The sequence below is a fragment of the Rutidosis leptorrhynchoides genome, chromosome 3, assembly GCF_046630445.1.
Source record: "Rutidosis leptorrhynchoides isolate AG116_Rl617_1_P2 chromosome 3, CSIRO_AGI_Rlap_v1, whole genome shotgun sequence".
NCBI lineage: Eukaryota > Viridiplantae > Streptophyta > Magnoliopsida > Asterales > Asteraceae > Rutidosis > Rutidosis leptorrhynchoides.
Genome location: NC_092335.1, coordinates 686,536,720 through 686,549,821, shown reverse-complemented (window position 1 = coordinate 686,549,821; position 13,102 = coordinate 686,536,720).

Genomic DNA, 13,102 nt, shown 5'->3' with positions numbered 1-13,102 from the left:
GCACCCCAAGGTGAAAAACTAGGACGAATAAATCCACGGTCCGATAATTCTTGCAACTGGTCTTGTAATTCTTGCATTTCTGAAGGTGCAAGTCTATATGGAGATCGGGCTACAGGTGCAGCTCCTGGTATGAGATCAATCTGGAATTCTACACATCTGTGTGGAGGTAGCCCCGGTAATTCTTCTGGAAATACTCCGGGATATTCTCTTACAACCGGCATGTCATTAATGCTTCTTTCTTCAGTATCGATCTTCTTTACGTGTGCCAGAATAGCATAACAACCTTTTCTTATAAGTTTCTGGGCCTTCATACAGCTGATAAAGTTCAGCTTTGAGTTGCTCTTCTCCCCATAAATCATTAATGACGTTTCATCCTTACGAGGGATGCGGATTGCTTTCTCAGCGCAAACAACTTCCGCTCTTGTTTTGGACATCCAGTCCATGCCAACGATTACGTCAAAACTTCCTAGTTCTACGGGTATCAAATCAATTTTGAAGGTTTCACCAGCGAGATTCATTTCGCAACCATGGCAAATTTTATCGGCTTTTATCAGTTTACCATTAGCTAATTCAATAGTATATTTATCGTCTAGAGGTAATGATGCACATTTTAGTTTAAAACTAAAGTCTTTACACATATAACTTCTATCAGCACCCGTATCAAACATAATAGAAGCTAGTTGATTATTAACGGTAAACGTACCCGTGACAAGATTAGGATCCTCACGTGCTTTACTGACACTAACATTAAATGCCCTCCCACGTGCAGGTTCTTTGTTCTTCTCCTTATCAGGGCATTAATTTATAAAGTGACCAGACTTCCCGCATCCAAAACATTTCTTGACATCGGTCAGTTTTGTCTTTACTTCAGAAACGGTGGCATAACAATCTTTCGCCACATGTCCTTTCTTGTTGCACTTATCACAGACCACTTGACAATAACCTGCATGATGTGTGTAACATCTTTTGCAGAACGAATGTGGTCCCTTATAGTTTGGACTTGCAGTTGCCCCATCTTGTTTACCTTTAAAAGTTTCTTGTTTCTTCAGGTGAGTACTTTTGCCCTTATAGTCTTCCCATTTCCTCTTTCCTTCAGTTGTCTTGACTTCGGTAATTGGTGCCTTAATCGAACTCTCTGTGATCTGGTCCATTAGTTGGTGTGCCATTGTCATGGCTTCCTGCATCGTATTCGGTTTGGACGATGTAACATTTCCTTTGATATTGATCGATAAACCGTCAATATACATTTCTATCTTTCGTTTCTCATTTGGCACCAATTCGGGACACAACAAGGCTAGTTCCATGAAACGCTTTTCATAGTTATTGAGATTCACGCCGATAACCTTCAGATTACGTAACTCAGATTCCATTTTTCTGATCTCGTTTCGAGGACAGTACTCCTCGATTAGCATCTTTTTCAGTTCTTGCCAAGAGATATCATATGCCGTATCTATTCCTTCCGCTTTAGCATAATTGTTCCACCAAGTAAGTGCACCGTCTTGCAACGTGCACGAAGCATACTTTGACTTGTCTCCGTTCGCACAATTACTGATTTTGAAAACGGACTCCATCTTTTCAAACCATCGGGTTAGACCGACTGGTCCCTCGGTTCCACTAAACGTCTGTGGTTTGCATCCTTGAAAAGTTTTGTATGAGCATCCGTTTCGTGAGTTTGTGCTTACGGCTGCTGCTTTGGCTGCTGCTTCGGCTGTTGATTTTGCTGCTTCGGTTGCAGCAATTCTTTCATTCACACGTTTCTCGACTAGTTGCTCAAACTCAGCATCCGACATTTGAGACATGTTTCTTCAATAAACACAACAGATATAATTTAATCATATAGAATATTATAGGTAAAATGAGTTGTCAATAGTTAATCGTAGCATATTAATAATATGAACCGATTATTATAAAAGCCTTTTCTTCTTATTAGCATTTTATAATTATTTCTAGGGTATTACCTACCCGTTAAGTTCATACATAATAGCTAGTACCAGGAATTAACTACTAAAATCCTAATAATATTCCACTATGAAAATTATAGCGAGTTACTACATTATTATGTAATAATAATAATAATAAGTAGTAATAATACAAATAATCATTCCATGCATTTATTATTAATAAACCAAAATAATACAATACCATACAATACTGATATTTTACATATGCTTATTTTACATAACAAGATAGAGTAGCACACATAAGTAATAAAATAGCGCATGGAAGATTTATGGTTGCGAGGTCGTTCATTCAGAACTATCAGAAACTTCTTCCCATTTGGTTCTCTCTGCCAATTGTTTGTGTGCACATGGTCCGACAGACATTCTGGCAGTGTATTTTATTTTTAGTTGGGGTTTTGAGGTACCCGTTTCCTCAGTGGGTTTAATACAATAAGGGTGGTTACGGATCGAATGGTCCTGTTCTTTTTTAATAATTAAGGGCATTTTATTATTGTGGTTGTTTTTATTATCTATAGCAAGTTGGAATTTCTCCTTAGTGATCTCTTTTATTTCATTAGCGAAATCCTCCTCCTTACTGATCTCGTCTGATGACGAACTGTCTGAGTCATGTGTAGGAGAATATGATGACGAACTGCAAGAATATGTACCGGTGGTCATGAACCGAAATCTGCCAGGCGTAATCGGCACAACCCGCCCGTCGGCGGTATATCTGGACCAATGTCCATATTTGTTTAGAAATGGACGATCCTCGTTTACTCCAGGGATCATGGGTCCATGCCAACGATACTGTGGCTCCGGAAAACTAAAGCTGGGTGGAACTGGAACCTCCTCTGGGTTTACCGGGAGTTGAGATTCCCCGGCTAACACAATTTCTTCTTTAATAGGTATTGGAACGCCCTTTTCAGTTGTGGATAGAATAGATTCAGTGTCCGATTCCGAGTCGTACAAAATGATAGGATTAGAGGAAGTCATCTATCACATAATTGAAACAACAATTACGTTAGCATATAAATATATCACATATAATGTTTTTGACCAAATAATAAGCAAAAATCAGTAAAAACAGATATGGTCATAGTCCAGACTCGCTAATGTATCCTAACAATTACCAGTTAAATACACTAATGTAATTTCTGGTTCCCTATGACCTCAAGCTCGGATACCAACTGTAACGACCCGTCAAAATTGCTATTGACGCGGCACGTTAATCATTGATTCCACAGTGAGGTTTTGACCTCTATATGATACGTTTTGATAAAATATTGCATTCATTAAAATAAGTGACTTTCTAAACATAGAAAGTTATAAACATGTGGGCGAGTGCTTAGGTATAAGAAAAACCCCGAAATACATAAGTCTTTAATTTACAGGTTGACATCACAGTCCAGTTATTTATTACACAACGCAGTTTTATTTTGAATGCAATAAACTTTGTACAAAGCATGAGAGACTCCATGCAGGCAACAAGCACATCACAGCGGAAGCATTCTAAGGACCTGAGAATAAAACATGCTAAAAAGTCAACACGAATGTTGGTGAGTTATAGGTTTAATTGCTCGAGTCATAAACATATATAAAGATAGACCACAAGATTTCATCAAAAGTTTATCAATAGATTCTACGTAACAGAGCACCCTGGTAACTAAACTTAACGCTATAGTGATAATTACCCCATTCGTTTTAATACACGCAAACCAACGTGTCTTAAACTCAAATAACATACGTCCGTTAAAAGGCTAGCGCTCTAGCTCGGACGGGGATGTCAAGCCCTATGAATCCATATACAATTATTCGCGCCCACCAGTCCATATCCTATGTACTGGCAGCTACTAGTTACCAAAGCTAAGGGATTTTTGGTTTAACTCAGTGTAGAATTTAGTATGTACTTGTGTCTTATTGCGTTTAAAATAAATTGCATGTATTCTCAGCCCAAAAATATTTAAAGTATTTAAAAAAAAGGGAGACTATAAACTCACAGTTCAATATTGAGACTCAATATTGTAAGAAAATTTCGTAGACGTAATGATGGTAGACGATCGTATGATTGGCCTTGGATTCAAGAACAATACCCCGAACAATACCCAATATTTCCTTAGCTTAAAGCGGTTTGAAACCCGAATTAAAAACACCCTCGTATATATCTTATTATTATTAAACTTAAATTTAAAATTATAATTATAATATAAATATTAATATTGAGAGATAATTATGTGTGAAATTCATCGTCGAACAAACTGCGTATTTATAGTACTTTACGATTTACTGTAGCTCATGCGATCGCATGAGTTTTCAGTGTTTTTGCCATGCGATCGCATGGCCGCCTTTCCCGTTTTGTTTGCTAGTTCGTCGACATCAAATAGTATTTACTGTAGCAAATAGTGTTTACTGTAGCAAATAGTATTTTACTGTAGCAAATCACTGTAGCACTGTAGCAAAATACGGTTTCACTGTAGCAAATAGTGTTTTACTGTAGCAAATAGTGTTTTACTGTAGCAAATAGTGTTTTACTGTAGGAAAGTCGTTTTTACTTGTACATATATATATACATACATATAATTGTTCATGAATCGTCAAGAGTAGTCAACGGTAATTGTATATATGAAACAGTTCTAAAATTTTTGAGACTCAATCTAACAGACTTTGTTTAACGTGTCAAAATAATAAATCGTATAGAGAATTGGTTTAAATAAGTCGAAATTTTCCGGGTCATCACACAACCAGTGGCCAAGTCTTACTTCCCGACGAAGTAAAAATCTGTGAAAGTGAGTTATAGTCCCACTTTTAAAATCTAATATTTTTGGGATGAGAATACATGCAGGTTTTATAAATGATTTACAAAATAGACACAAGTACGTGAAACTACATTCTATGGTTGAATTATCAAAATCGAATATGCCCCTTTTTATTAAGTCTGGTAATCTAAGAATTAGGGAACAGACACCCTAATTGACGCGAATCCTAAAGATAGATCTATTGGGCCTAACAAACCCCATCCAAAGTACCGGATGCTTTAGTACTTCGAAATTTATATCATTTTCGAAGGGTGTCCCGGAATGATGGGGATATTCTTATATATGCATCTTGTTAATGTCGGTTACCAGGTGTTCACCATATGAATGATTTTTATCTCTATGTATGGGATGTGTATTGAAATATGAAATCTTGTGGTCTATTATTATGATTTGATATATATAGGTTAAACCTATAACTCACCAACATTTTTGTTGACGTTTTAAGCATGTTTATTCTCAGGTGATTATTAAGAGCTTCCGCTGCCGCATACTTAAATAAGGACGAGATTTGGAGTCCATGCTTGTATGATATTGTGTAAAAACTGCATTCAAGAAACTTATTTTGTTGTAACATATTTGTATTGTAACCATTATGTAATGGTCGTGTGTAAACATGATATTTTAGATTATCATTATTTGATAATCTACGTAAAGCTTTTTAAACCTTTATTGATGAAATAAAGGTTATGGTTTGTTTTAAAATGAATGCAGTCTTTGAAAAACGTCTCATATAGAGGTCAAAACCTCGCAAGGAAATCAATTAATATGGAACGTTTTTAATCAATAAGAACGGGACATTTCAGTTGGTATCCGAGCGTTGGTCTTAGAGAACCAGAATTTTTCATTAGTGTGTCTTATCGAGTTTGTTAGGATGCATTAGTGAGTCTGGACTTCGACCGTGTTTACTTGAAAAATGATTGCTTAACAAATTTTGTTGGAAACTATATATTTTTAACATGTGAATATTATGTGATATATTAATCTCTTAACGCGTTTGATATTATGTGATAGATGTCTACCTCTAGAATAAGTCCCATTGACTCACCTAATAATAATGAAGAGTCAAATGTAAATTGGAATGATTCGTGGACTGATTCACAAGTTCCCGAAGAGGAACCGGAAGAAGAGTCGGAACCGGAAGAATAATCGGAAGAAGAATCGGAACTGGATGAAGAAATAGAACCGGTGGGGGAAATAATAAAACGGTTAAGTAAAAGAAAATCCTCAACCAACCGACCAAGGTTAATTATGGTCAATGGTGTTTCCGCCAAGGAAGCAAAATATTGGGAGAATTACCAATTCTCCGATGAATCGGATTCCGACGAGAATTCCGATGATGTTATAGAAATTACCCCAACTGAATTTAAAAAGGCAAAAGAAAATAATAAGGAAAAGGGCAAAAAAATAGAGAAATCTAATTCCATCCCCGATGAACTTTATATGTATCGTCAACCCCCGAAGTCCTTAAGTTGTAACAATGACCCGGGAACCTCTAAACCACCAGGTTTTTCTAAACCAATGTGGAAAACGACGGCTCGTATTAGGGGAACATCATATATCCCTAGAAACTTGGCAAAACGAACCAAAACCGAAGAAGAAGAAACAAGCGAGTCGGAATAAGATAGTTGTATTCGTGTGGTGTAATATATGTAATGTAGTGTGCTTATGCTTTATGATATATGTAAAAATTGCTTGTATTAATAAGTATTTTTTTTTATGAATCTAACTCTTGTCTATTTTACAGTATAAAAACACAAAATGGATAGACAACCCAATATTTTAAGAGACCTACCCGGAGACATGATTGATGAAATCTTGTCTAGAGTCAGTCAGAATTCTTCGGCACAACTATTTAAGGCGAGATCAGTTTGTAAGACATTCGAAGAACGTTCCAAGAATGCCTTGGTTTATAAAAGGCTTTCGTTCGATAGATGGGGGATATCACATTAGGAAATCCATAAGTTACGATGTGTTTACTTTGACGCATATATTGCGGGGAACCCAAATGCTATTTTACGCATTGGGTTAAGAAATTATTTTGACTCAATATATCCGAATATTGGACTTCGTGATTTAGAAAAAGCGGCTAACATGCAACATAAAGAAGCATGTTATGCTTACGGATTAGTAATATTCGCTTCTCACCAAAGTGAGAACAAGAACATCGGGCTACAACTATTAAACAAAACGTTCCCACAAGTGACGGAGTCGGTAATTGGGGTAAGAAATGAGGTTTTTAGATTGTTACGGGACTGTTGGACATTACGTAACCCTCGTCCCTTTGACGACATTACAACACGCTGTCTTATCAACGGCCATAACGGTTATGTTCCACAAGACCAAGGATGGGAAGTAATCCTAGTAAAACCAGAATGCATGACTTGTTTCTGGACGTATGAATTACGTGTCTTTATTGCCTTTGCTGAACGACTTGTGTACTAGCTAGAATTATCTTCACAACCATCTTGTATCAAATTTATTGTGTGCTATATTTCATGCTATATGTAAAATAAGCGGTATTGTAAGTTTGTAAAATATTGTGTAAAAGTTTGATCGCGAAATATTATTATAATCAGTTTTTCATATAGAATTGTAGTAGTTAAATTGTATATTAGCTACTAAGTATGAACTTAACGGGTAGGTACTACCCGAATTTAAACTTATAAAACGCTAATATGAAGAAAAAGCTTTTATAAATGAGTTCATATTATGCTACGAAATACTATTAACTACTCTTAATATTCTGTATGATTAACTTGTTCCATTTGACTATTTTGAAGGAAATGGCACCGACTACTCGACACACCGTGAATATGAATGAAGAGGAATTCCGTACTTTTCTAGCTTCAAACATTGCCGCAGTACAGGCTGCGCTACATACCAACAATAACCTTGGATCTAGCAGTACAGGAAATCGTGTAGGATGCACCTACAAAGAATTCACTGCTTGCAAACCTTTGGAATTTGATGGAACCGAAGGACCGATCGGATTAAAACGGTGGACCGAGAAGGTCGAATCGGTGTTTGCCATAAGTAAGTGTACTGAAGAGGACAAAGTGAAGTATGCTACGCATACCTTCACAGGTTCTGCGTTAACATGGTGGAATACCTATCTAGAGAAAGTGGGACAAGACAATGCGTACGCACTACCATGGTCAGCATTCAAGCACTTGATGAACGAGAAGTACCGTCCCAGAACCGAGGTCAATAAGCTCAAGACAGAACTTAGAGGGTTACGAACCCAAGGATTTGATATTACCACGTACGAAAGACGATTCACAGAATTGTGCCTATTGTGTCCAGGAGCATTCGAAGATGAGGAAGAGAAGATCGACGCGTTTGTGAAAGGATTACCGGAAAGAATCCAAGAAGATATAAGTTCACACGAGCCAGCCTCCATACAACAGGCATGTAGAATGGCTCACAAACTAGTGAACCAGATTGAAGAAAGAATTAAAGAACAGACTGCTGAAGAGGCCAATGTGAAGCAAGTCAAAAGAAAGTGGGAGGAAAACGGTGATAAGAATCACCAATACAACAACAACAGCAATTACAACAATAATCGCAACAATTATCCCAACAATCGCAACATCAATCGCAACTACAACAAATGGCCCAACAACAACAACAACAACAACAACAACAACAACAACAACAACAACAACAACAACAACAACAACAGCAACTACAACAATCATTCCAACAACAATAATAACCGCAACAACAACAACAACAATCAGAAGCAGCTATGCCAAAGGTGTGAAAAGTATCACTCGGGGTTCTGCACCAAATTTTACAACAAGTGTAAAAGAAATGGTCATAGCGCGGCGAAGTGTGAGGTCTACGGACCAGGGGTTAATAGAACGAAAGGAACAAATGGTGTCGGAACGAGTAATGGCGGAGCAAGTAGTGTCGGAGCAAGTTATGCCAATGTAGTTTGTTATAAATGTGGAAAACCGGGCCACATTATTAGAAATTGCCCGAACCAGGAGAACACGAATGGACAAGGCCGCGGAAGAGTTTTCAATATTAATGTGGCAGAGGCACAGGAAGACCCGGAGCTTGTTACGGGTACGTTTCTTATTGACAATAAATCTGCTTACGTTTTATTTGATTCGGGTGCGGATAGAAGCTATATGAGTAGAGATTTTTGTGCTAAATTAAGTTGTCCATTGACGCCTTTGGATAGTAAATTTTTACTCGAATTAGCAAATGGTAAATTAATTTCAGCAGATAATATATGTCGGAATCGAGAAATTAAACTGGTTAGCCAAACATTTAAGATTGATTTGATACCAGTAGAGTTATGGAGTTTTGATGTGATAATCGGTATGGACTGGTTGAAAGAAGTGAAAGCAGAGATCGTTTGTTACAAAAATGCAATTCGCATTATACGAGAAAAAGGAAAACCCTTAATGGTGTACGGAGAAAAGGGCAACACGAAGCTACATCTTATTAGTAATTTGAAGGCACAAAAACTAATAAGAAAAGGTTGCTATGTTGTTCTAGCACACGTCGAGAAAGTACAAACTGAAGAAAAGATCATCAATGATGTTCCCATTGCAAAAGAATTTCCCGATGTATTTCCGAAAGAATTACCGGGATTACCCCCACATCGATCCGTTGAATTTCAAATAGATCTTGTACCAGGAGCTGCACCAATAGCTCGTGCTCCTTACAGACTCGCACCCAGCGAGATGAAAGAACTGTAAAGCCAATTACAAGAACTTTTAGAGCGTGGTTTCATTCGACCAAGCACATCACCGTGGGGAGCTCCTGTTTTGTTTGTCAAGAAGAAAGATGGTACATTCAGGTTGTGTATCGACTACCGAGAGTTGAACAAACTTACCATCAAGAACCGCTACCCACTACCGAGAATCGACGACTTATTTGATCAACTACAAGGCTCATCTGTTTATTCAAAGATTGACTTACGTTCCGGGTATCATCAAATGAGGGTGAAAGAAGATGATATTCCAAAGACTGCTTTCAGAACACGTTACGGTCATTACGAGTTTATGGTCATGCCGTTTGGTTTAACTAATGCACCAGCTGTGTTCATGGACCTTATGAACCGAGTGTGTGGACCATACCTCGACAAGTTTGTCATTGTTTTCATTGATGACATACTTATTTACTCAAAGAATGACCAAGAACACGGTGAACATTTGAGAAATGTGTTAGAAGTATTGAGGAAGGAAGAATTGTACGCTAAGTTTTCAAAGTGTGCATTTTGGTTGGAAGAAGTTCAATTCCTCGGTCACAGAGTGAACAAAGAAGGTATTAAGGTGGATCCGGCAAAGATAGAAACTGTTGAAAAGTGGGAAACCCCGAAAACTCTGAAACACATACGCCAGTTTTTAGGACTAGCTGGTTACTACAGAAGGTTCATCCAAGACTTTTCCAGAATAGCAAAACCCTTGACTGCATTAACGCATAAAGGGAAGAAATTTGAATGGAATGATGAACAAGAGAAAGCGTTTCAGTTATTGAAGAAAAAGCTAACTACGACACCTATATTGTCATTGCCTGAAGGGAATGATGATTTTGTGATTTATTGTGACGCATCAAAGCAAGGTCTCGGTTGTGTATTAATGCAACGAACGAAGGTGATTGCTTATGCGTCTAGACAATTGAAGATTCACGAACAAAATTATACGACGCATGATTTGGAATTAGGCGCGGTTGTTTTTGCATTAAAGACTTGGAGGCACTACTTATATGGGGTCAAAAGTATTATATATACCGACCACAAAAGTCTTCAACACATATTTAATCAGAAACAACTGAATATGAGGCAGCGTAGGTGGATTGAATTATTGAATGATTACGACTTTGAGATTCGTTACCACCCGGGGAAGGCAAATGTGGTAGCCGATGCCTTGAGCAGGAAGGACAGAGAACCCATTCGAGTAAAATCTATGAATATAATGATTCATAATAACCTTACTACTCAAATAAAGGAGGCGCAACAAGGAGTTTTAAAAGAGGGAAATTTAAAGGATGAAATACCCAAAGGATCGGAGAAGCATCTTAATATTCGGGAAGACGGAACCCGGTATAGGGCTGAAAGGATTTGGGTACCAAAATTTGGAGATATGAGAGAAATGGTACTTAGAGAAGCTCATAAAACCAGATACTCAATACATCTTGGAACGGGGAAGATGTACAAGGATCTCAAGAAACATTTTTGGTGGCCGGGTATGAAAGCCGATGTTGCTAAATACGTAGAAGAATGTTTGACGTATTCTAAGGTCAAAGCTAAGCATCAGAAACCATCAGGTCTACTTCAACAACCCAAAATCCCGGAATGGAAATGGGAAAACATTACCATGGATTTCATCACTAAATTGCCAAGGACTGCAAGTGGTTTTGATACTATTTGGGTAATAGTTGATCGTCTCACCAAATCAGCACACTTCCTGCCAATAAGAGAAGATGACAAGATGGAGAAATTAGCACGACTGTATTTGAAGGAAGTCATCTCCAGACATGGAATACCAATCTCTATTATCTCTGATAGGGATGGCAGATTTATTTCAAGATTCTGGCAGACATTACAGCAAGCATTAGGAACTCGTCTAGACATGAGTACTGCCTATCATCCACAAACTGATGGGCAGAGCGAAAGGACGATACAAACGCTTGAAGACATGCTACGAGCATGTGTTATTGATTTCGGAAACAGTTGGGATCGACATCTACCGTTAGCAGAATTTTCTTACAACAACAGCTACCATCAAACATTGAGATGGCGCCGTTTGAAGCACTTTATGGTAGAAAGTGCAGGTCTCCGATTTGTTGGAGTGAAGTGGGGGATAGACAGATTACGGGTTCGGAGATTATACAAGAAACTACCGAGAAGATCATCCAAATTCAACAACGGTTGAAAACCGCCCAAAGTCGACAAAAGAGCTACGCTGACATTAAAAGAAAAGATATAGAATTTGAAATTGGAGAGATGGTCATGCTTAAAGTTGCACCTTGGAAAGGCGTTGTTCGATTTGGTAAACGAGGGAAATTAAATCCAAGGTATATTGGACCATTCAAGATTATTGATCGTATCGGACCAGTAGCTTACCGACTTGAGTTACCTCAACAACTCGCGGCTGTACATAACACTTTCCACGTCTCGAATTTGAAGAAATGTTTTGCTAAAGAAGATCTCACTATTCCGTTAGATGAAATCCAAATCAACGAAAAACTTCAATTCATCGAAGAACCCGTCGAAATAATGGATCGTGTGGTTAAAAGACTTAAGCAAAACAAGATACCAATTGTTAAGGTTCGATGGAATGCTCGTAGAGGACCTGAGTTCACCTGGGAGCGTGAAGATCAGATGAAGAAGAAATACCCGCATCTATTTCCAGAAGATTCGTCAACACCTTCAACAGCTTAAAATTTCGGGACGAAATTTATTTAACGGGTAGGTACTGTAGTGACCCGAATTTTTCCATGTTTATATATATTAATTGAGACTGATATTTACATGATTAAATGTTTCCAACATGTTAAGCTATCAAACTTGTTAAGACTTGATTAATTGAAATATGTTTCATATAGACAATTGACCACCCAAGTTGACCGGTGATTCACGAACGTTAAAACTTGTAAAAACTATATGATGACATATATATGGATATATGTATAGTTAACATGATACTATGATAAGTAAACATATCATTAAGTATATTAACAATGAACTACATATGTAAAAACAAAACTACTAACTTAATGATTTTTAAACGAGACATATATGTAACGATTATCGTTGTAAAGACATTTAATGTATATATATATCATATTAAGAGATATTCATACATGATAATATCATGATAATATAATTATTTAAAATCTCATTTGATATTATAAACATTGGGTTAACAACATTTAACAAGATCGTTAACCTAAAGGTTTCAAAACAACACTTACATGTAACGACTAACGATGACTTAACTACTCAGTTAAAATGTATATACATGTAGTGTTTTAATATGTATTTATACACTTTTGAAAGACTTCAATACACTTATCAAAATACTTCTACTTAACAAAAATGCTTACAATTACATCCTCGTTCAGTTTCATCAACAATTCTACTCGTATGCACCCGTATTCGTACTCGTACAATACACAGCTTTTAGATGTATGTACTATTGGTATATACACTCCAATGATCAGCTCTTAGCAGCCCATGTGAGTCACCTAAAACATGTAGAAACCATCTTTTGGCAACTAGCATGAAATATCTCATAAAATTACAAAAATATGAGTAATCATTCATGACTTATTTACATGAAAACAAAATTACATATCCTTTATATCTAATCCATACACCAACGACCAAAA